Genomic DNA, 27,252 nt, shown 5'->3' with positions numbered 1-27,252 from the left:
TCCTTTCCATATTTCACATCATAATGGGAATCAGTAGAAATAATCAAGTGATTGGTATCTCTATGTTAGTAACAGTTCCGCATTAGTGATTCAGCAAAAATGTTTACTGCACGTAGCAACCAAGCATGAAGATAATAAGTGGTCAAAGGATGAAAACATAAGTCATGTCTAAAAAGCATCTAGAACTAATACATTTGAATAGAAAGGTACACCATGTTCTAAGACAGGCAATTGATCCACTGGTCACCTTACAACTGATACCTACCAAGATGTGATTTTTCTTCAATTTTGGCTCCACGGTAGTGACAAGATGCATGACTGTGCACCATTTGTTCTGAGACATTAGTGGGATCTTCTAAACCAGACAAACCAAACATCTCATATTCATCAATTGAACCAGAAAGAGAAATTTGTCTTTCGCTATGAACTTTATAATTTCTTTCATCATTTGATCCTCTTTTCACACTAGCAAGTTTAACCAAAGCTATTTTCAAAATATTAATCACTCACTAAGCATTTGGAAAGAAATAAACAGACCCCTAAAAATCAGAAATCAATGATAAGCATATGACTATCGAACATTGTAAACATTCTGATATTACAAAGAAGAATTCAATAAATGATAGTCAAGACAGGAATAATATTAATAAATAAAAATGGCATTTGGAGCAAGCAAAATGATTGGATTGGAATAAGCAAAATAATAAAACATGGCACAAGAACAGGAAAAAATATTTGCAAAAACAAGAAGAAAAATAGAAGCGTCAAATGCTACTAAAAAAACAGTCATAATATCTCCGAAAGAACAGGATATTATGAAATAACCAAACTTAGATTGGATTAATTGGGCTAAAGTAGGCGAATCTAGCAAAGTAAGAAAGGTTAGATAGAAAACTGAGATAGTATTGTTTTGCAGAAAAAAAAAATAGACTACTCCTTTGACACATAATAACATAGCTGCAGACAGTTGTAATCTTTTCCTAATGATCATCTACATTCCGATCATTAATACTTCCACCCAATTCGATTATAGTTAATGTGATATGGTGATTAACAACAGATGATGATTCTGTTGTTGCTCCTTATATTTCTAACTAGGTCATCATCACAAGCCTTGTTAGAGAAGGTTGATTCACTATCAGTGAAAGTTAATAATAAAACAAAAAAAAACTAACCAAGCAAACTAACAAACAAATAACCAACAAAAACAACAACAAATGAAACAAAATCTTGAGAAGATAGATTAATGTAAACACACCCAAAGTTGACTTTGGTTGAGGGGCCCTGAATGTCAACCTATCTTTATCGGGCAAACATAAAAACATAATCCTCTCCTTGTGCTTTTATCTGGCTTCAAAGTCGTAGATGTTGCATTGATATCAACTACTTTCCCATTTTCCAGGGTAAATTATCGAGAATGCAACAAAGAATCAGCATTCAAGAATATTTCTATAATAGATAATGATTTTTTAATACATTTTTGCATAAAAATCAAGTATCTTCTCATAGTAAAATCCAAAAAAGGCAATGCCATCATACCATTGCTTTTAGGATGCTTGATGAAGTTACAACCCCGCTCAGCCTATGACCTACAATTTGCGATTGCACCAAAAGCAAAATATATATATATATATATATATATATACATATATATATATATATAAATAAGATCAAGAAAAATCTACAAGATAAGGCAAGTCTTGTGATGTAATTATTCATGTTCAGAGAACTCTCCCTTTAAAGTAATAATACTGAATCACTAAAAAGAACAAGTAAGAACTAAGGATCTAATGCAAAATCAAAACATCCTCTGTTTTGTAAATATGGGATGCTATTTATCAGCGTTTTGATTTTGAACAAAGTAGATAATTTTATATTTCTATAATTCTATAAATGTGATAATTTGGCCAACATTACTGGATGAGTAGCCATATATAGTTGTGCCAATCTTTCCTCCTTTAAGGCACCTATAATGCAAAGCTAGTTGCGCTACACTCTATAACAGTAAGCTAAATACAATCTAGTCAGACTAATCTTCAATCTAACACCAACCAACTTGAAAATTGAGATAATTTATGATCATTGCTCTTGAAAGCATCTTTGAAGATTATCTGAAATGCTTACTAATGATTAAAGATGTTACCTTACTGATCGATGCTTTGTTTAAATCTCGACTTTATTTATTATGTTACAAATAAATTTCACTCATTTCAGTAGAATTTAATAATGCAAAAGCAGCGAAATGAATAAAGTGTGTATGATCTAAATGAAGTATGAACAACAGGGAACTAAGTAGATAAGTAGTAGGGGCATGAAGATACTTACAGGTAACTTTCCTCCCTTTTTATGTAGTACAATGCAATAGCAGCAACAAAGACACAAATCGAAGTAAAAAACTTCACACCAAAACTAAACTTCAACAACTATTTTGAACCCCACAATGGTTCTAGCAGCTTCCCGACAAAGAGAAGACAAATCGTGCTAATTGCTAGCTGTATGGTGGTTGTAACAATTTCCAGATCATAAGACCAGCATGCTATTGTAAATATTCACATAAAAAAGAAGCACCATTTCTAGCATTTGTTTATGAAGCTAACATTTTTGGTGTCCCATATCATTTACAAAATATTCATGTCATGAGAATTCAATTAACAATCACAAAAATTCACTTAAAATAAATAAATAATGCAAATATTATGATCAACTCAAATGTATATGCATATACATATTTGTCAACAATATCATCCAATACTTATAATTCACATTGAAGTATGAAATACCTATTTTAGGAAGGCCAAGATCAATACAAGAGAAGAACAGAAGAACAACTCATCTAGAGCTTTGCTAGAATATAAAAAGAGAGCATCTTCATTTTGATAGGGGAGATAAGTGACTTGTGTGAAGAACTTGTTAGTGACAACCCACATTTACAGTTAGTGAAACTAAAAACCAAACTGAGCCATAAATATAAGAAAGGTAACATGGAAAGGAAACACAAAGCCCTAATCAAAATTGATAAATACCCATCAGTAACTAGAAAAGCTATTTTTAATCTCACAATATGTATTTTAATTTGTTTGCTTTGGACATTTTTAAATAGAAATTTTCCTTTCAACACAAATTCAAACAAGCAACTGACAAACCAGCTTCAGATTTATCCAACCTTAAACAAACAACACCAAAACGTATGCATGTTGCACATGCCGACCCTTGTGGGTTAAAGAGAGAGGGATTTGATAATGCCAGGTATGCACATAAACATGAACAGAAAGGGAGTTAATTAACATGAGAAAATCACTGAAAAATCATTTCTACATTTTATTGCTTAGAATCAACTGACATACTTGTTATTTGTGATTTAGTTAGGAAATTACAATAATGCACCTCTATAAAGAAAAACACGGTGGTATTCCAGAAACAAAAAAAATCAATGTTTAATACTCATGAACACAAACCTTTTTTTCTTTTTTCTTTGAGGAAAAGGAGATCCATCCCATCAGGGAGTAGTGCCTCTCAATCTAAAATATTGGTGCAGTATTTGGAGAGAATTCAGGTAAAATCATCATATGATATAAAAGTTTTAAAGATTATAAAAATAAAAAATCTCAACCAGATGCAAAATCATACTAGCACATGTTTACCAACATATGAATTTTTTTATTAGTTTTTAAACTTGAGAGATCAATTGTATACAATATCTTCAGTCTGAGCACACAACCCATAAATTATACTCCCATACGTTTATATAACAACTTTACTCAATCCACCCTTCCTTCATCAATACCAATAAGACGCTATGAAACATGTACAAAGTACACAGAAGCACATTTGTCATATAGTTTCTTTGGAAAGAAAGTCTAAGCAAAAACCCAAAAATAGCATAGAATAAAGCTATATGAACAAATTAGACACCCAGATGAGTTATTATCCATCTGACTGTCTAGAAATGTTATCTTAAGGAATGATTATTATTCATTTGGAAATGCCATATGGGAAGTTGATTTTGTACCAATAGCATTACTCAATAGCATAACCACAAAACATAGAGAAAAATCGAAGGTACAACATACCCCACAAAATGATTGTTCGCAGTAGTCAGAGGTGATAAGGTTCCACACAAAGGGAATTGTCCTACAATAAAACATAAAATTCTAAATTTAATCTGAACAACATAAAGTTCATATGTAAATATGTAATCTTAGTTCCATTGAGCAAGGCGTATGGGTATAACCCATACAAACACTCATATGATATATATATATATAATTTGCCAAAAACAATACTGCACAATGGGTCCCAATACAGAAGGATCAACAACATAAGACACCACAGAGGCTAACACACACAAGAGCACTCTATTTCCCTATGGTGTATGATTGTGGTGGGGTAAGTATTGCCCAACTGAAGCATAAGTGTCTTGTTGTTTTGACTATTAAGCAATAAACACAACTTCTGAGTTAACAACTGAATAAACAACATAATTCATGGTTGTCAGCTACATAATCAAAGAAATCATCAAAAATAGAACTTTATGAACTTCATCCATATAGTTGGTCAACAAGCATATTTGACAAAGAAGAATCTACAATGATGATAACACTTGGTTTTAAGATTACGACAAATGCAAGCTTTATCCCATGATAACAAGCTATATCCAAGGTTTGTAAAAACCCAAGGCGGGTTTCGAGGCGCTTCTCAACCGTGAGTCGAGGCGTTTTGAGCCGTAAGCCTCAATTAAAGAATATTATTTATCTTAATAAATATTTTTGTTTTTCAACAATCAAAAAATTTGAAAAATATATTGTTTTTCAAAAACACAATAGTTTCAGAAGTAGACTCTTTATTTCTGTTAACTTATTTCCTTTTGAAGAACATTATTTTTCATTTTCCGGTAATTAAAATTTTGGAAAATATAGAATTTATTCATCTTAGGAGGTATGTGTGAATAATTTTAAAAAATATATAATTAATTAATATCTTTTAAAACATGCATATTTGTGTGTATAGTTCTTTTTTGTGCTCCTGCTTCCTTTTCGAAAGAATCCTGTTGTTGGAAAGGAGAGGCCTTATCTTATTAAAATATATTATTTTTATTTATAAAATAAATTCTTCACGTTTTGTTTTTAAAAATTAATAAAATTGAAAGCTTATCTTAAACAAGAGGCCACTTTATCTTATTAAAATATATTATTTTTATTTATAAAATAAATACTTTGTTTTGTTTTCAAAAATTAATAAAATTGTAACTCATCTTATTTGTAAGTTAAAACTTATCTTAAAAAATATTTTTGTTTTGTCATCAATTAAAAAATACAGATTTTCATTCTTATTTCTCTTAATTTTTCTCCATTAAATAATACTATTTATCATTTATTAAAGAAGAGTTAGTTGTAGTAGAAGATTGGTTTTTTGGAGGCTTAAGCCTCACACACACTGAGCCGCACCGCCTCAATGCGTGCACTTTTTTCAATGAGTCTTAAGCCTTACATGCAATGAGCCGCACCGCCTCAATGCGTGCGCTTTTTTCAATAAGGCTTAAGCCTCAATTAGTTGATTGAAGGCGTGCGCCTTGAGGCCTTGACCTTGCGCCTCGCCTTGAGGTGCGCCTCAAGGCCTAGTCTCAAACAATTTTAAAAACCATGGCTATATCATAGATTGAGGGAATGATGTTCCTAATGGTACTAAGCTCTCAAACAAATGAATATTAAAACTATGCTAAAGTAAAACTCATGTGACTTCGAGACACCCGCTGAATAAATAACAAATTGGATTGTTATTTGGCAATGCAATGAAAGAGAATCATCTAGAACATAAGTCCATTATGTAAATTGTCAATGAACAACTTCTGAGTTAGAAACACCTTATATGTTTGACAAGGAGATAAATGACATGCGACTTCTATCTAGTGTAATCAAATTAAATTGAGGATTAGGAGGTTTACTAATCTTAATATATATATATTAAATCATGCTAGAGAATATCAGCAATAATAATGTGAAGTGCCTGGCATAAATTATACTTAATGTAGTAAAAAAAACATATAACCTTCTTAAAATAAGAGGCCAACAATCAATATGAGTAGTTTTTATGGTCTTATTATATTAGTAAACAATCACAACTAAAGGATCTAGAAGTTAGTAGATAGATTTAAAGACAAAAGTGATCACATTCTATAGCATGATCACCTAAAAGCACACAAGAACAACCATTGATACCATATATGTAAAGTTTATGATGCAACAATCATAACATATGATCTACCAAAGAATAAAAGCAAGGCAATTATCATTTATCAACGAATATAAATTATTCCGTGAAATATATGCATATTCACATTAAATTGGTAGTTTAATCAATGGGTTGTATATGCTTAGAGAAAGGTACACTTAGTTGGAGCACAATGTCATAGATCATGCTAATAGGTACAATCATAACATGATGTAAATAAGAGCCATGGGTGACCTACTCGATACAAATTAATACTTGACAAATGACAATGACTTATTTTCAAATTGCAGTTCTTATGACAACCATACCTAGCAGGTATAAGAGCAAGATATGTGGCAGCTGAGGGGAAAATTTGCAATAAAACATAACCTCCAATAGTATCACAGAGAGGCCTTTGCATAATCGAGTAAATCTTGAGAACAAGTTGCCACCTTGAAATATAAAAACATATGTACCAGGTTGAATTAGTAAATCAAGATCCATTTATAGCTAAAGTTTTAGAATAAGTTTCTACAATGCACCCTCCATACGAGAAAAGAAAAACATGGCGTAGGAGTGGATAAATCCAAGCATTTTTTTTTGTGGCTCAGTAGGAAGAAAATGATAAATCAGCATATGCAAGATTAGGTGGCAATTTATGCTCCAACCAAAATATATATATATATATTGCACAAATTTTAAGTTTATAGACATTGTCCAGCCTGCAATTAACTTATTCAATTTTCTAGTTAAAGAAGGACGATCAATCAGACAAAGGCAAAATTTATCAAAACAAACAATTGGTGAAAGATCAAACATAGGACACAGACAGGCTAAAAACCTCAACAAACATAGTAATAAATCATTATTATTGGGGTTTTCTGCAGTTGACTTTCAGATGATATAACTCGACATACAAGCAAAGTTCTTCAAAAGGCATGCAATAATGAAGATATAAAATAGGAGCTGTAAGGGTAGGTTAGAACAACAAATGGAATCATGAGTTATAAATGCTCTAAACCTTGAAAGCAAAAACAATATCTGATGCCTATTCTATAGAAATGTTCTTGAGAGAATGGATAATCCAAGCATGTTACACAAATCCTAGACAAGAACAAGGAAGGTTAAGAGGGTATACTCAACAAATGGAATCAAGATTGAGTGTGTAAACCCTACAAACAAGAACAATGTCCAATACCCCTTTGTTCTACTCCTTGAGAGAATGGATCAAGCTTGCAATCAAGATCAAGACACGCTAACAAAACCCTAATCAGGAGAAGGAAAGGATAACATATAAACACTAACAATCAATATAGTGGGTCATGATTTATAGAGTTTTGTACACAAATTCACAGCACCTTCTAAATAAAACACAATTTAATACCCCATTGCTATATTTCTTAATAAATGGATCAAGAGCCAAATTTAAATCTAGACAAAAAAACATAAACCTTAATGCAGGACCACAATCCTACAAACAAAAGCCGATCTCATACCAACGGAGGCCATGGAACTGAGCTTAGGCTCAGTTCTGTGATAATATGGATTCAAGATTCTGATCTAGATCCAGGCATGAGAATAAAAAAGCGAATAGAGAAGACAGAGAGAAAAGGCACTGAGGAGATAACAGGTTAATGTCGAACCCCAAGAAAAAAAACACATAATTCATAGGTTAAATCACAATCCAACCATGAAAACAAGAACCAAACAACCATGGAACCAAGATCGGAATCTAAAACCCCTATCTACAAGATCTTTCTTGAAACCAATGGATCAAAACGTAGATCCAAATGCATGAATTCAAGCAAGAACCCTAAGTCAAGAAAACAAAGGCTATCTGAGAATCAAAGAAGTTCTTGTTACTTACTCCTTAAGGTTGGTGCTTGGATGTACTGCAGTTCATCATCGCCGCCTGATCTCCACAGTCCACAAGAGCGTGATCTCACAGGCTCGCGATCTCTCCTACGGATTTCAATAAAGGGGGTGTTTTAAAAAATTTACAATTCAAAAATGGATTTATAAAGATGGCCAAATAGCATGGTAAATTTAATTAACAGCCCTTGACATTTCCATTTCCATTTTCATTTTAGTCCCTATGATCTCTAATCATTTTGCTCCCTCTAACTATTTTTTTAAGTCTCTTCTTTATAAACATAAATAATTATTCATGCGAATATTCTTAAATATAAATAAACGAAAATGTTATGTATTTTTTTTTTCTTGTGAACATAGATATGTTTTTTATAATCATATATTCTTGTAAATATTAAATGAATTTTTAATTGTCTTCTTTAGGGTTTCGGGTTTAGGGTTAGGGGTTTGGGGTTTTGGGTTTGGGGGTTTGAGGTTTCGGGGTTCGGGGTTTAGGGGCTAGGAGTTAGGGTTTAGGGGTTTAGGGTTTTTGGAGCTTTTAGTAACACTGATTCACACTGCAATACTTTTTCGTTCTTACTCTTCTTCCTCTCATTTCCTTTCACATGTTTTGTGATTAGAACATTTTAGTATTTATTACTAGCCATTAGAAGAAATCATCATCAGCCTGCCTTTCTCATAGATCACGCTTGAATGAGAAGATCAACTCATTGTACTCTAAAAACAGAGTTCATAGTCATCCCTATAAGAATAACTGACAGGCCCATTTTAGTTTAGTAAATATTAGTATAAACATATAAATTTGAGTTTGTCTTTCTATTAGCCCAAGCTTATTGGTTGAATCCAGTGTAGTTAGAATCGTACGGTTCTCGATACGAATCTTACGATTCATATCGTTTTTCATCCGTAACGGTTCTAATCTTATAAAAGAATCGAAATTGATCTAGAATCGTGAATGAATCGCTTTGAATCGTCTCTCAAATCGGTCGAATCGATATGAATCGAGAAGATCAACGATTCCTAGTTAATACAAATTTTGAATTAGAAAAATCAAAGGAAAAAGGAAGAATAAAAAGAGTAAGAAACATAGGAGGAAGGAGAAATTTTTGTTGTTTTATTCCAACATCCTCAACAAAGGCATTTTATACCATCTCTTCATCTTTCTCGGCATTCTTCTCTTTTTCTTTTAAATTCTTTATTATAATGCATGCGATCAACTATTTTTAATTATTATAAAAGTTTTTTTAAATTAGTGATTATTTAATTAATCTTTAAATTTGTTATCCAAAAATTCAAAGATTAATTAAAAAAATAATGCTTTTTTAATTTTAATATCAAATTAATTTGTTATCTTAAAAACTCTTGTTATGAAAAAGAAATCTTTTTAATTTAAAAACTAATCTTTAACATAATTTAATCTTTTTGTGATTATTATATTAATTTTTTTAAATCTGAACTATTTTTTGAAATAACTAATGTTTTTTTTTAAATATATATAGGTTTGCTTAATACTTGAAAATGTCTTCTAAGCTCAAAACAGGATCTCAAACTAAGAAAATGTCTTCCAAACTAGTTTATATTTAATTCATGACTTAGAATTTTTATTTTTTTATTTTATATATAATCATGTTATATATATATGACTTTGAAATGTTGAACCGAATCTTACGATTCGATTCGATTCATGATACTTGATTCACAAATTTAGAATTTCGATTCACGATTCGAATCTCGATTTGACTACCTTGGTTGAATCTAGTGTGTTTGGCTTGTAGCTAATGTTATCTGCTATAGAATTATAGATCACACAAGATAACCATCCAGGGCTCAATAACAAGTGCCAGCATATGAAAGTAATCAATACTAAAAATGTAGATAGGTGCAAAATGTTTTGTTCTAAATGTATTGAACAAAATATTGGAAGGTCTAGTATAATATTTTGCACAAGGTCCAAACATGCTCATAAACTCAACACTAGATAAATAAATTTCCCACTCCTCAAATGTCATTAAAGACTAACAATATATAGAGAGGGATGAAGTTAACAAACTGACAAATACAACAAAGATCAAAACTAACTATAAAAAATAGATTAACTCTAACAAAGGCATAACAAATATGTTCGCAATTTTCATATTGAATAATGGCATCCAAACCAAGAAAAAGAAAAAAGATTGATAAGATATTTGACCTGTATTCGTCCACATATTAGCCAATAATATGTACTCATTAGAAGTTGTAAGGTACATGAGCATAAACCATGGTGACTTCCAAACTAAAAAAAATCATCCATAATGCTCCAAAGTGAAAAATAAAAAATAAAAAATAAAAATAAAACAACACCTCGCCATAAAAGCTTATATATGAAACTTCCGCAAGTGATAATGATAAATACACACGAAAAGAAAGAAAAATGGGAAAATGAAGGAAAAAACAGAAAGTAACCTAAATATAAATTAAAAGGGATTTCTACAAAGAAAATTGAACAGATTATTGAACTACTACAAATAAGGGGAAGAAATACAAGTGATATGTAAAAATTAAAAATATTCAACTGATGTATAGGCCAGAATGTTAAGATATACATGGTAGAAGTCAGTTTTGTTATCTGTATTTCTCAGTAGTTTCACAATAATATTTTACACAATAAGCAGGATTTGAGATCAAGTTCTATCCCAGCATACACAATGGTGCAATCTATTATTCATGTTGATATTACTTCGAGATATCTACCTCTAAACTGGAAACAAAAACCATCAAGAAAATGAGTTCCATATTTGCAAAAACAAACCTTACACAGTTCCAGTTTTAAATCTCTCAACACTTTAGAAACATCCAGCACAACAAGAACATCTATAATATCATTAATTGATGAGTTCTTGTTGAGGGGGAAGAAATCAGTGTAACTAGTCATTGTAGATGCAATAAATTTAAGGAACCAACCAAAGGCAAAAATACTATATTGAGTCCAAAAAAGGGGCGGAAACTGGCATTGCAATTCTTGACTTGCTTTTCTCAGGATTTGCAAATTTAAGGGTAAGAAATATTACCCATCCAAAACGACAAGTAAAGACATCATCCACTAAACTGCACATTGCAAGGTATAATGAAGAAAGGATTACGTCAATAGATGTTGGTTCAAAAGGGAATTTAGAAACCCTGAATAATTAAGCAAACGACCCTAGTCCCAATAAATTTATAGCAATATGACTTTGTTCTAAACCAATCAACAAGCCACATCAGCAAACATGCCGCCTAGGTCTTTTTGGATGAATATGGCATTTGGAGGTGCAGGTTCAGCTTAACCATTTACAATTAGTAATATTTACGCATAGATTCGTGGATGCTAACATAATATACAGTTGTTTGAGCTTGCAAGCTGCAAAATTTATTTAATGCTCCATCGTTAGCACTTATAATAAACTGAATCTTATTACTGTCTGATAGGAAATAAGAACTAGGGGGACATTGCAAGCCACATTAAACCAAAATTTGATGACAATTTTTAATTAACATATTTAGGACTCACATCTGGACAACAGTGAAGATAATTCAAAATTGATTGAGGCCAGAAGATGATAATATACTTATGACATTAGACCATGGTGAAAATAAGAAAAGGCACTTGGAACCAACCTTTACAAGTATAGAGACAACCGAAAAAAACTTTCGAGCATTATCAGATAATAACACAACAACCATTAACAAACAACATTAATTGCAATAATTAACTGTTAACAGAGAATTGAATCATTATGATCAAGAATTTCCACTTATACTTTAATTCAAGAATTCATCAAGAACCAAACCATTATATAAATGACCATTTATTTTTTCTTTGAAAAGAAGATTCAATTTAAGCCAAGACATGCCAAAAATAAGAATATGATAATAGGAAAAGAACAAGAATGATATCGAAAATCCTTTGCAAGATTACAATTAAGGACATGGATGCAGCCAAAGCTTATTCATTTATCTAGTAAAAGCATGATAATCAATCAGAAAAAGATGAAATTTATCAAAAAAATAAAAAAAGAAACAAAATGTGAAAAGATCAAGCACATGAATGCAGCCAAACCAAAGACCCTAACAAAAAAGAAAAAAATCATTATTCTCGGGGTTTTTTGCAATTGCATTTCAAATGATACGACTCAACACAAGCAAAGTTCTTCAAAAGGCAAGCAATAATGAATATATAAAACAAGAGCTGCAAGGGCTAAGTTAGAACCCTTGCAATCAACATACACAACCACAGGTTATAGATGCTTCAACCCTAAAAATAGAAACGGGATCTAATGCCTATTTCATACAAGCCTTTTTGACAAAATGGATAATCCTAGCATGTCAAATCGAAATTGGTTGAGCTTTACACAAAATTTCACAGTTAACCGTATGAACAAGAATAATGTCTAGTACCCTTTGCTTTACTTGTTGAAAGAATGGATCAAGACTGTAATCAAGGTCTAGACATACAAACAAAATGCTAATCAAGAAAAGGAAAGGATAATATGAAAATAGTAATAATCAATACTGGATCATAATTTATAGAACTTTTCACACAAATTCACAGCACTTTCTAAATAAAAGACAATCTAATACTCCACTGATCTATTCCTTGCTAAATGGATCAAAAGTCAAATCTTAATTAAGACAAAAGAACAAATACCTAAATGTAGGACCACAATTCTACAAACAAGAACCGATCTTTATACAAATAGCGGCCATAGAACTCCGCTTAGGCTTTAGTTCCTTGAAAAAATGTATTAAGATTGTGACCTGGATTCGAGCATGAGAACAAAAAAAACATAATCGAGAGTGAAAAAAAGACAGCGTAGAACCCTAGTGGAAAACACATAATTCACAGGTTTAAATCACAATCAAACCCTAAAAACCAGAACCAATCTCATAACAAAACTAGTCATGGACCTAAGATTGGCATTTAATATCCCTGTTTACTGTATCTTTCTTGAAAAAAATTTAAACCAAAAGCATGAATACAAACTGAAACCCCAAATCAAGAAAACAAAGGTTAAAGAGATAGAGAATAAAAAAAAAATTCTTACTCCTAAATGAATTTTTGATTATGATCGCCGCCCTTGATCTCCATGGGGAGAGCATAGACGTGCACAATCTCAAGAGGTTTGAGACTCTCACTTCTCTATGGAAAATTGTAGATCTTCTCTAATGGTGGTAGCGACCGGCTATTGGTGAGGGCAAGGTCGTATCATCCATTGTAGGGCCTCTGATCATAGTCATCAAAGTTGCCAATGGCCTCATCGTCGTGGCTATGGCTCCGAAAAGATGGCGCCATGTCTCTCTCGACTCCTGAGTGTTTTATAGAAGTTATTATTCAAAATAGCATGATATAGTCAGCTATATAGGATTGTAAGAATTTACTTAAAAGCCCTTTTCCATGACGTCATTTTATTAGTCACTCTCCTATAAGTGTAAATAAAACATAAATACATGATTTTCTCATCATTTTAAGAGAACCTTTCGTCTTTGTTATCATCCTTGTCATATTCACTATCGTATTCGCATCATCATCTTCTTTTTCATTATCATCATCATGTTTACTATCACAATCATCCTCATTGTCATTGTCTTCATTATCATCTTCAACAATGTTATAATTGTAGTAATAATAATAATAATAATAGTAACAATAATTGTAATCATCATAATCATCATGATTATCATCATCACAGTTCTCATTAACATCATGTTTAGGAAGTTCAGGGAAGACAAGAATTGCAATAAGAGCAAGTCTCAAAGCAAACAATCACTGATAGTTCAAGTTTAAGAACATTTATTGGTTGAAGAATTAGATTGCAATATATGAATGTAAAACAAAAAGAAGAAAAAGAAAAAATCGTACTTGTAAATCAGCTTCCCTGATTAATCCAGTATTTGGAGGTCCAAAACATGCCTTCTTGTACTCTCAATGGTTGTCCTAACACCACAATAAATCAATAAATTTTATTAGTTAATAACACGTGCAAAGTTCCAAATACAACAATAATTTCCTTTCCTTTCTATTAATTTCAATTGTCCTACAACCTAATGAAAAAGTAAATATTTCTTATGATACAAGGTCTAGAAATTATCAGTACTTTCCTTGATCATAAATTATTATGTACACCAATCACAAAAAAAGTTGTCTTTAATTCATAAATTAAATTCTGAAAAATTAGATTTCTGTGCTAATAAATGACAATTTACATTTGTGAAACAAACATTCACTAATAACATTATTAATATTAAAGCAGATACATTGTCTACATAGTTGTAGATTTGATTTTAAAACTCATAATTTGACATTGTTTAGATAACCATGAATATGGTTTCTCATGGTTATTGGTTTTAAAAGAAGCATATTTAACTTTGTATATGGTTGCTCACAGTTACTGTTATGAAACAAGCATATTTAACTTGTTGCCGTTTTAACTAACGCTCTAACTGTGATGCTCTAATCCATGAATTGACCAATAAATCAGTTAATCAAAACTTTTAAGGTTTAATTTTGATCGAAATAACAAAAGAAAACCCTAATCCTAAACTAATCTGTATGAACTGGGCATATATCCGTAAGCCAAAAATACTCCTTTTTGTTCATGAAAAAGCTAAATATGACCCAGTAATTGGCTGATTAGATTAATGAAGTATTCAAGTCAACCTATCCATCTTTCGAAAAAAAAAAATAATAATAATAATAATTTCAAATAAAACCAACAATGTTAACATAAGAATAAATCCATCCAACAAATTAAAATAATTAAATTATGTGGTCTAGCTCTACAACCATTGAACACAAAACTATGCTATACATGCTTATTCAATTCAAAACAATATTCATACAATATTTGTGATGCAAAAGCTGAAGATGAGATAAGTATGTCTTTATGATTTTTCGTTTTCCTGTTAATCCTTCTGCCAATCTCATTAAAATCACAAACAGCTCCAAGTATATCCATCACAGAACACACAAAATCAAAAGAAACCCAAATTCAGATAAAAATGAAAACAATCGGTGGAACATCAATATCAAACAAAAACCCCCTTAATGCCTATTCGGGAATACTACTTTCTAAAGCAGTGCTGACCGAAAGAGAACAATCAGCATCAAAATAAGCAAAACCAAATGGCAAGGAAACCTAACCCAAATCCAACTCTTAAAACCCTGACAACGAGGCGAGGTACACTAGAAACAGACCCAAAGTCCTAGGAATCATCAGCTTCGCCAAAAAACTAGTCAAGAAAAAGTGGAGGATGAGGGATCTTACCTCTCTTCTTCTTCGTTCTCGTCGTCACGAGCCGGCGAGAAGGAGAGAAGCGGGCGCCGCTGATGAAATCGAGAAGGGAGGCATCGAGAAGAGTTGCGGTACAGTACAAACAGACCCAATAAACCCTAAGTCCTACGAATCATCAGCTTGGCCAAAAACCTGGAAAAAAAAAAGTGGAGGATGAGGATCTTACCTCTCTTCTTCTTCGTTCTCGTCGTCACGAGCCGACGCGATGGTGAGAAGCGGGCGCCGATGATTGAATCGAGAAGCCCGTCTTTATCAATAATATAATTATTATATATATCTTTATATCAATATATATCATTATTAAATATAATATAATTATATATCATTATATATATATATATATATATATATATATATAAATTGAATTTTAACCATATTTGTTTAAAAATAAATTGTCAAGAAAACCCCCTAAATTTGCAGATATTACAAAAGCAAAGTTAGTTTTTACATCCTACAAAGCCCTTTCCTTTTTAAAAGCTATATGGTTTTCAAATCCCCACAAAGCGTATAACGGATGTCAGCGGAGTGATTTTTCAAATTTTATAGAGCGAAAATGCCCTTGCGTGAGGGAGTCGTGAACTGCATTATTTTCGGCGGTTTAAGAGGAAGTGGGGGTTTCAGTAGGGTAACTGAGAATTCTTGGGCCCAGTATCATAGAGTTTTTTTCTCGACTCGCGTCTTGACTTTCCAGTTTCAGAAGCATCTCGAAAATTGTCTCTCTGTGTGACCTCTGTAATTCTGACTTTTTCCCTTTCCACCGGTGTCGCGAAGGAGAAGTCCGTAAGTAGTTGCCGTTTCATCGGGTTCTGATCTAAGGTATTGAGTATGGTTTTATGTTAAGCGTTACATTCTGAAAGATTTTTTTCGGTTTTGTTTTTGCGCTTACATTTTTGTTGGAAAATATTGAAGTACTGGGGGATTTCTCGACTTAGGTTTTTGTTAGTCTGCGAGGGCAATTTCTCGTCTAGGTTTTTGTTTTGTTTTGCGATTTTTGTCATGCATATCTGCTATCGAAATAGTTTTTCGATTGTTATAATTTAATGTAATATTTATAATGTATGTTTCCCCTTTCATTTGATATGGTTGTATTTTACAAATGAGGTCTACGTTCAATAAATGAGAGGTTACCGTTTAAATATTGTTGTCTTTGTTTAAGTATTGTTTTCTCTGTTTAAGAAACTAGGTCTCTGTTTAACAAGTGATATCTCTGTTTAAGGATTGAGAGGTTACTGTTTAAAACCTTATATTTCCGCTTAAACATTTGTGAATACTGCTTGTTGAATGTGTTGTTATTGTCGCAGGCTTGTGATTATGGCGATCAACCTAGTTAATGGGCGATGCTATTTGACACCGGTAGTGGAGACCTTGGCTGAATTAAAATATCACATGACCCCTCGACACTGGGAGATCATCCGAAGGACACCGTTTGTAGCATTCACTGAGATGGAAGCTATATTCCAAGAGAGGGCCCTTCTTGATTCTCTATTGTAAAGGTACGATGGCCGCACTAATAAATTCAGGATCGGGGAAAGCCTGTTCAGTTTCAGGCCTCAAGATGTGGCCCTCGTTCTTGGTCTGCGTTGCGATGATGACGCAGTCATGTTTCAGAAGAAGAAAACCCGCTCAGCGTTCGAAGGGAGGTATTTATCAAAAACCTACGAGAGACACAGAGACTCCATCAAGAGCATTCTTGTGCAACTTGTTCGACAGAGGGGAGAGGAAGAAAATTTTGTCAAACTCCTGATGGTGTACCTCATGGGTACAGTCCTCTTCCCAAATACATCATGCTCGGTTCCAAACTGGATCGTTGATTATGTTGATGATCTACCCGCCATGGGGCGATACGCATGGGTGCAGACGACGTATAAGTGGCTTATGGAGGACATTCCACAAGCAGCCGCTCGAGTGCAAGATAGATGCGCGGGGAAGAAGACCAATACAGGGTATATTAAGGTTGCTTGGTCACGCTTAACATCTTGTTTTACGAGCTAACCGTAACCGGAAAGAAAGTCCGTTTCGGCAAGATCCCAAGAATGCTGTGCTTCGGTGAAAGTACTTACCGGAAGCAAGCGACGATAGAAACCAGCTTGTTATCGCTCGAAGGAAAAGAGGTAATAAATCATGGACAATGTTTAACAGAAGTCTTTAATGTTTAAACATATTATTTAGCGTTTAACTTTATTATTTATAGTTTAAAATTTATTCATAAAAGTTTAAAAATTGTGTTCTCCGTTTAAATATATTCTATAATGTTTAAATATATAAATACTTTGTTTAAATATAGTTTTTATAGTTTAAACTGAATGATTTCGCTGAAATTATTTGGTTTACATATGTTAGTTTCCTCAGCTGGTTCCGGTGAATGCTGAAGAAGATATATTTGTTCAGAGCCAACCGAGCGGATGGATGCTATTGCTCCTGAACCACTTGCTCGAAGCGAGGATGAGACCCGCCTCATCGTGCGTGCTCGACGCCGTTGTCCTACTTCCAGCCCACCACGCGCACGCATTCCTTGACGCCGGAGAAGCCCTCCGCTACCCCGCCAGATTGCAACAACCCCCTCTCCCGACCACGACAATGAGCGGTCCCCCGATTGTGGTAGGCCCCCCCCGACCATGGCAGCCCCTCCGACCGTGGCAACCCCACCGATGGCACTAAGCGAAGATATCACTGCAACTCTTATGCAGGCGTGCCAGATATTGATGACCAAGTTTCCTCAGCTTATCGCTCGGGTTGAAGCACTGGAAGGACGTTCACAATCGACCGCGTCGTCCCTTCAAAGAAATGAAGCACCCGGGACGAACGAGGCGTCGGAATTTGACGACGACGACATCATTGGGTGGCCATTCCAAGGCGGCCACATTCGAAAAGACTTGCGAAAAAGAGGAGAACAATACTGCCTCTGTCTTAACTGCCGGCTGCTATGAAACAATAGCAACACCATCGGCGGCTGATGCTGTTACTGAGTCTGTCGCCGTTGATGACATGGCCATGACGGTGGAGGAGATCGTAGATGATGTTGTCGTTGCCGCGGTTGAGAAGATCGTTTACTCTCTTGTTAACGAAATCCCCGACCCGGTGGAACCGGCGGCCGAGAGTGCGGCATCAAAGATGGACACAATCCCTGAAGAACAAGAACAAGCTAAGGGTGTGTCTCCCGTTGATGCTGTTACCGTGGCCACTGTTGAGAAGATCGTTGAATCTGTTGCCATGGCCGTGGCCAACAGTACCGCATCAAAGCAAGACACAATCTCACAACAACAAGAAGCATGTAAGGATATATCTGCGGTTAATACTGTCGTCGTCCCCGTATCAAAGCCAGACACAATCCCACAACAACAAGAACCATGTAAGGATATGTTTGCGATTGATGCTGTCATCGTCCCTGCATCGAAGGAAGATGCTGCTGGTGCTGAACACCGTCAAGGCTCAACAACAGTGCCGCATGATAACCCCAACCAAGCAACGAGAGATATGATCAAGGCCAATAAAAAATTAGACGAGACGGCTCGGAAAGTCTTTGTTCCGAAGAAGAAAAAATGGGTTGGCCAATCGCGTCTTAACAAATAGGAGCATGAGTTGATAAGGATCTTCCTCAACTACCCTATGGACAGGTAAGTTTAAAGTTTTTATGATAGTGTTTAAATGTTTATATATTATCACTTAATTTATCTATTTAACATTTAATTATTTATAATATCATTTGAAAATTGTCTATATCATTTAAATAGTTACAATATGGTCTAATTATATCTGTTATCATTTAACCTCAGCACTGTCATGTGGAAGAATGATGCTGTTAGCACCACACGAGGACAAACTATACACTCTGCTTGAGGGGAAGGAGATGGTCATAGACGATGTGACGGACACTTTCGTATGCATAATACAAAAGTCGCTGAGCAAAGTGCCATATCCTTACTATAAGTGCGCCTCCATCACATGACTGTTGGCGCTGTTTATGTCAAAGCAGGACGACACACATGAAACCACTATGGCTATGATTGGAGATGCCGTGCGCAACTTGCATGAAGTTAACATTGTCATCCTCCCGATAATCATGAATGGCCACTTCCATATCGTCGTCCTTGACAATGATAAACAAGAATACATGCATTATTCTTCATACGCGGGGTACGATAAAGACGCTTTGGACATGGTAAGTTCTTTAATAAATTATGTCCGATTAATAGTATTTGGTATTTAATCGGTATTCTAATCTCAACTTGTATATCTCGACAGTGGAATCTACTCGACATTTGTGTCGATATGGAGTTCAGTGAGTCGGCGAGTCGGCGACCTCAAAGTACCCACTAGTTCACGACATGGAAACCCCATGACAAAAACAAGAAAGTGTCGATTGAGCCGTCTATGTCATGCGGTTTATCGAGCAATTACTCGCCGATGAGAAGCTACGGCTACTGCAGGTAGACGCCCCTTATCTGAGATTAAAGTATGTTTCCCGCATACTTAAGGAGGGGAGGGCAGCTGGCGTCCATGAAAAGGGGGGTCGTCGCAAGCGGGTAGATAGAATTCCTAGTTTTTTGTTTGTTTTCAAATGTAAACCAGGTCAAATGCAATTCATTGTTTTTGTTTTCGAAGAACATGATGAATTTTCTCAATTTAACTTTTGTTTGTTTTCAATTTTAAAGCAAGTTAAATTCAATTCAGTTTCATTTCATTGTTTAACTTACAGTGTCATTGTTTACCTTTCAGTTTCATTGTTTAAATTTACCAATCATCGTTTAAATATCAGTGTTAAATGTTTAAAATTACAGTTTCTCTGTTTAAAATGACACTGTCTCTGTTTAAATAAATGCGTCCACTGTAAAGAATAAGAGTTTATCTGTTTAAATATGAAAAGTTGGCACTCAATTCACTTTGTTTCTCTTTAGAAATCAGCTTATTTACAATGCCTAGTCGGCGACAGTTTCATTGCAAGATCTACGATTGTGACCGGATCCATGACAGTGGCTGCAATGTAACTCGCGGACATCAAACACTTGCGCCTCAATCCTTTTTTGTTTAGGACGCCCAGGCTGCCTTCTCGTCACAGACGGTCGCAAACGAAGCTCATAATTTCTGTCTAAAGGCTTGTTATCGTCGGGTATGGGGAATATAACTTCCTTATATGCCAGTTTGTAATTGTCGACGGTGAAGTAGCTGCTAATAAATCGATGAACGTTGGTGTCTGTCTGCATTATTGCAGCGCAAGCGTATTTACAAGGGATACCATAAACTTGCCACCTTCAACATGAACAAGTTCTGATGGTAAGATCTACAGAGTTGCTGCACTGGTCGATCACTTCGTAACGATCATCGACACAACGACCAACACAAAGATTTCGGCTATCCTCGACAGTTATCTCTACCTTCGAATGTATGTCTGGGCATAAGTAGGTCTCCCATTTGTTCGCTTGCTCACGGCGGTTACATAACATGCGCATCAACTTGAACCTGTCAAACAAGGTTAAACAAAAACAGTGATGGTTAAATAATTGGTAAACTGTTTTAAACAGTAGGATAAATATTTAAATGATGAAAATAATATTTAAAGTCAGACAATAATATTTAAACAATTATGAAATGTTTTAAAGGATAACACCAAATGTTAAGTGTAAATCAACATTTGAAGACCTTACGGAGTCGACCATTTTCGTCACCGGTAAATGGCGAGCTTCTTTGATCCAAGCATTTAACGACTCCGTGACATTTGAATACATCTCACCCCAACTATCATCGAATTCTTTAGCCGTTGATGTCCACGCAATGCGAAAGCATATAGACCAGCACTCCTCCCTCAATGCCTTCCCAAGTCTGACATTGGATTTCATAAAATTGACCTCTAAATGTTGAAGACAGTATGCATGTGGTGAAGAAGGGAAGACTCTCGCAATTGCGTTCACAAGGCTCTTGGACCTGTGCGACACGAAGGTAATTATCTCATGATAATCTCCTTCCTCGTATAAGGCATTGCCTAACTTGGATATGAACCAAGTCCAATTGGCATCGGTCTCGTTGTCGACAATACCGAAGGTGACATAAAAAAAACCATTGTTTCCATCTTTTCCTGTGGCACCCAGTAGAGTACCCCGATACTTTCCAAGGAGGTGGGTACCATCGAGAAACAGCAGCGGCCTGCAAGCCCTCTTGAATCCCACAATACACACTCTGAAAGAAAAGAATGCACGTTTAAAACGATCACTGTCTCTTTCCACGATCGCAATGCTGCCGAGGTTTGTCTCAGCCACCTTATTCACGTACCAAAGCAACAAATCGTAGCTGGAGATGCCACTGCCGTCAAGGACCACCCGGGCATGCTCTTTTCCCGACCAAGCCTGCTTGTATGGTATATGGACACCATGTTCACGCAACATGTCCTTCTGAATGTCGATGGGCTTATACAAGGGCCTGTCCTTGAGCTTCTGAATCACTCGTGCGCTTACCCATTTTTTGGACGCTTTCGGATGTGACGCCGAACCTATCCCACCACCGCAAGTGTGTGACGGGTTGATTGTCTTAATTTTGAAAGTATTTTTATTATACTCTTTTGATGCATGAAGGCGCCAATGACAACCATCGGCAGCGCATTCCACAGTCACCCGATGTTTTTCGTTCTTTATGAATTTGAAGTCAAAATTCCGTTTGATTGCAAAATTTCAAAGTACGTCCCTGAAATATTCAACACCATCAAAACGTTGTCCATTATCCAACGACAGCACTTCAAAATGATCTGACGAGGAAGGAAGACATCCCACACCGTCAGGGTCACCATGGGGTTGAACGGGAGCGCTCGCAGAATCTGAATTCCTGCCAACACTTCAGTTAAATGAAAAGATCAATATTTTAAGCAGAGAATAAACTGTTTAAGTGATAAATTAAAAATTTAAATGTTAAATTAAATAGTTAAATAGTGAATAATTAACTTAAACGAATAATACAAGATTTTAACCAGTGATTGACATACTTAAACAATAATAAACCTATACAACTGGATCAAATAAAAGTGAAGGAACTTACAATGAGAAAAATTTATTTTCAGTAGGATTCGACAATAGTACATTGTCTGTCTCGACAACAAGATCAATTACAGCGCATTTGAAGATGGAGTGCATGTGACACATTCGCTGGAAGTCAACATCATTTTCTATTGGACAAACCGTTTTATATCCATCGGGTGTGATAAACTTCACCATGACAAGGGAAACTTCGAGACCCCATTGCTCACATATCTCAGCTAACACCAACTCCCAAGAAGTCTGAACCGTGAACATTAGCACTCTTCTCTCCCCATTGTATCTAGCAATACCACAAAATCTTTCCATAATATATCGGCCGAAAACCAAATCATACAAACCAAATGAAGAGAAGAAGAACAAAAAGAAGAAGAAAAAGAAGAAGAAGAAGATGTAAAGAACAAATAGCAATCAGAAAGGCAAACAAAAAAGTGCACAATTGTATGCATAAAGGTTAGACATGATGTGATTGGGCGGTATTTTTCCCTCCATCCCAAGGGCAAAAAAGGAAATAACTAGTGTGGACCCACTTGAACTAACAGATAATGGATAATCCCTAGAGACAAATATTACTGGATCCATTGTACTTTTTCCCGCTTCTTTCTGTATCTTCATCTTTTCTTTTCGGCCGGCATCCTTGTCTGGAAGTTGGCCTCCGCTTTCCACCATTGTCGCGAGGAAGGCATATTATCATCGCTCGAAGGAAAGTTCTCACCTGATTATGAGTCTCTATTTAAACGTCAAGCTTTTTATGTTTAAACCATTACATATAGTGTTTAAAGTAACGGTTAACTGTTTAAATAATTTCTATATCGTTTAAAAAAATATGTAAACCGTTTAAATATAGTGATTGAACTGTTTTAAAATATATGTTATTGTTTAAATTGAATGCTTTCACTAACATCGCATTAAAGATGGATATTTTTCCAAAACCTACGATATATTTCGAAAATCTCCTGGGTAGCTCCTGGGTACAATCCTCTTCCCAAACATGTCCTGCTCGGATCCGAACTAGAGATGTGACTATGTCGATGAGTTACCTGCACTGGGACAATATGCATGGCCGGTATATAGTGTTTAAATTATCATGTCACTGTTTAAACATCTTTATGTATTTGCTTACACACTGTTGTCACTGTTTAAAGAGTAAATCAATTTTGTTAAACATTTTGTTTTGTTTACAATGCCATTTTTTGTTTCTCAAATTGTTTTTACTATGTCTCTGTTTAAATATCACAAGTTATCATAAGTTGACACTCAAATAAGTTTGTTTGATTTAAAATATTTAAACATTTACAATGGCCTCTGATTAAATATCAGAAGTTCATACTCAAATAAGTTTGTTTCATTTAAAATAAAACATTTACAATATTTAGAACATTTACAACATTTACAACGTCTTCTCGGACCTCGGACACTCGCGATTCGACCCTCGTTCATTGTATGACATGGGCATCAACTTGAATGCCCACGGCGGTTGCATGACATGGGCATCAACTTTTCATGCGACTCACCAAGTAGAACCTACACAACGTAGAACACAACAAACTAATGAAGGTACATTTACAACATTTCATGCGACTCACCATGTATCTGTACCTTCGAATGCCCACGGTGGTTGCATGACATGGGCATCAACTTGAACCTACACAACGTAGAACACAACACGTTAAAAAAGGTTAAGCAAACACATTGATAAAAACGTCTATTAATCAATGTATCATGGTCTGACTTAAGCGAAGATCCTGAGAGTTAAACACAAAAAATAATATTTGTATACTGAAGAAAAGTTTTTAAAGGGTGAGAACAATTCTCAAGTGATAAATATCAACTCCGTCTTAAAGGATGTTTCATGATCTTCCTCCTCTGGAGAATCCTCCGCAATCAAGCAATAAGTGAAAACTTTCTTTTCTTGCTTAAGTCGAAATGCCCGCTTAATTGCTTGCCCGTCATCCACCACTGGAGAATCCTCCGCATTCAGGCAATTATGCGCGAATTTCGACTTGGCCAAGAAAAGATAGTTTAACTTGTTGCGTGATTACGGCTGATTGATTCTCAAGATGAGGAGGATCATGAGACATCCTTTAAGATAGAGATGATCTTCAAATTTTGGTCTGACTCTAGCGAATATCATAGACAAGAAACAGAGGAGGAGGAGGAGGACGACGAGGAGGGGTAGTCCAGGGGAAGGGTTCTTCCTTCTCATTTATGGTGTGAAGTCCACAGGCCGGTTGACGCTTCAGATCCGAGAAAAAAAGGGAAACACACGGTGGAGAGCTTGACTGATCACGACGAACGGGTCTTCCGATATTTATGTTAAAATTTAGAAAATTTAATGCCGTCATTAATTCTTCTGCACGGGATACCATAAACTTGTCATCTACCGCATGCCAACCAACACTTAGTTCAAACGAAAAAGATCAATATTTTACGCAGAGACTTTAAGAGTTTACACGTTAGGTCAATATTTAAACGTTAATATGAATAGTTAAACAGATAAAGACAAATTTAAATGGAGACGACAATTCTTAAACAAATATGTAATATATTTAAACATAGAATAGTATAGTTAAACAGTATTTAACATATACAACTAGATAAACATAAACGAGAAAAACTTTACAACGAAATGAACTCGTTTTCAGTAGGATTTGACAATGACACATCGTCTGTCTCGACAACAAGATCGACTACAGCTCATTTGAAGATGGAGTGCACTTGACCAATCCGCTGGAAGTCAACTTCATTTTCTGTTGGACAAACCGATTTATATCTCTCGGGTATGATAAACTTCACCCTGACTCGTTTTCTGAAAAAGATTTACATCCATCAATACCACGAAAACTCTCCATAATAAACATGCATTGTTTATAAATTTTGTTACTCCCTCCCTTCCGCAAAATGGTCAAAGTGATAGCAACGAAGAAATTCTCACCGTATTACGAAACCAGCTGAACTGAAATCGAACAAACCAAATGAGGAGAAGAACAAGAAGATGTAATGCAACTTCTAAACATTGTCTAACAGAAAGCAAGCAGAAAACCCAACATATAAAGGTTGGACATGATGTGATTGGGCGCTTTTTTCCCACCATTTTCAAGAGCAAAAATGGGATTTCACAACATGGACCCATTTGAAGTGAACGGTAGGGAGTAAAAGGGAAGTTAAACAATAACGGAAGGGATGTCCGGGGTTTGCCAAACTTGGAGAGGTTGTTTGGGAATATTTGAAATTCACGAGAGATAAAAAGTAATTTTCTCTATTTTTGATTATATTTCTTCTTCTTCTTCTTCTTCTTCTTCTTCTTCTTCTTATTTATTTATTATTTTTCTTATGTTTCTTACTATATTTATTCTTCTTTTCTTTTTTTTCTTCTGTTTCCTATTATTATTATTATTATTATTATTATTATTTATATATTATTTTCTTATTATTTATTTATATATTTAACATTATTATTATTATGTATTATTCTTCTTATTTATTTATTTATTTATTTATCATTTTTCTTATTTTTTGTTATATTTCCTTTTCTTCCCCTTTTTTAAATTTTTTATTGTATTTTTCATCTTTTTCTTATTCTTTTTCTACTGCTAGTTATTATTGTTTATTTATTATTTTTATTATTGTTGTTATTATGATTATGATTATTTTTTATATTTTTCATTATATTTCTCCTTCTTCTTCTTCTTCTTCTTATTATTATTATTATTATTTATTTCTTTATTTTTGATTTTCTTATTTTTTATTATATTTCTTCTTCTTCTTCGTTTTCTTATGGATATCTTATTAATTATTTTTATTATTTTTTATTATATTTATTCTTCTTCTTCTTCTTCTTCTTCTTCTTCTTATTATTATTATTATTATTATTATTATTATTATTCTTACACTTCTTATTTTTCTTATTTTTCTTATTTTTATTCTTCTTTTTCTTCTTCTACAGCATATTATTATTATTTATTTATTTATTTATTTATTTATTTATTATTATTATTGTGATTATTATTATTATTATTTATTTATTTATTTATTTTTTATGTTTATGACATATTTATTATTATATTTCTTCTTAGTCTTCATGTTCTTTTTCATCTTTTTATTTTTCATATATTTATTCTTCTCGTTCTCTTATTATTACTATTATTATTATTATTATTGTTGATGTTGTTGTTGTTGTTGTTGTTATTATTATTATTATAATCATCATCATCGTTATTATGATTATTATTATTATTTTCTTATTTATTTATTATTTTTCCCCTTCTTTTTTATGTTCTTCTTCTGTTTCTTTTTACTATTAATTATTATTATTCTTTTTCTTTTTCTTTTCCTTCTTATTTGTTTATTAATTTATTTATTCTTTATTATTATCTATTGTTATTCTTATTTGTTTATAATTTTTCTGATATTTTTATTATACTTCCCTTTCTGGCACTTTTTCTAATTTATTTTATGTTAATTATTTTCTTCTTCGTCTTCTCATTTATCTTATTTATTTATTTATTTATTTATTTATTATTATTATTATTATTTATTCTTCTTAGTCATATATTATTTTCTTATTATTTATTTATATATTTAACATTATTATTATGTATTATTCTTCTTATTTATTAATTTATCATTGTTCTTATTTTTTATTATATTTCCTCTTCTTCCTCTTTTTCAAATTTTTTATTGTATTTATTGCTCTTTTTCTTCTCCTTTTCTACTGCTTGTTATTATTGTTTATTTATTATTATTATTTCTTATTTATTTATTGTTTTTACTCTTTTTTTCTTGTTCTTCTTCTACTTCATTTTACTATTTTATTATTATTATTATTCTTTTTCTTTTTCTTATTT

At 33.7% G+C, this 27,252-nt stretch overlaps 1 pseudogene; it reads right to left on the bottom strand.

Moving 5' to 3' along the window:
* The window catches only part of LOC120251316, a 36,778-nt pseudogene extending 13,704 nt beyond the window's left edge, over positions 1-23,074 (bottom strand).
* Between the last annotated feature and the right edge of the window lie 4,178 nt (positions 23,075-27,252).

Source organism: Dioscorea cayenensis, chromosome 20 (assembly GCF_009730915.1).
Source record: "Dioscorea cayenensis subsp. rotundata cultivar TDr96_F1 chromosome 20, TDr96_F1_v2_PseudoChromosome.rev07_lg8_w22 25.fasta, whole genome shotgun sequence".
Lineage (NCBI taxonomy): Eukaryota > Viridiplantae > Streptophyta > Magnoliopsida > Dioscoreales > Dioscoreaceae > Dioscorea > Dioscorea cayenensis.
The sequence above is the reverse complement of the archived record's forward strand: the minus strand, read 5'-3'. Positions and strand labels throughout refer to the sequence as shown.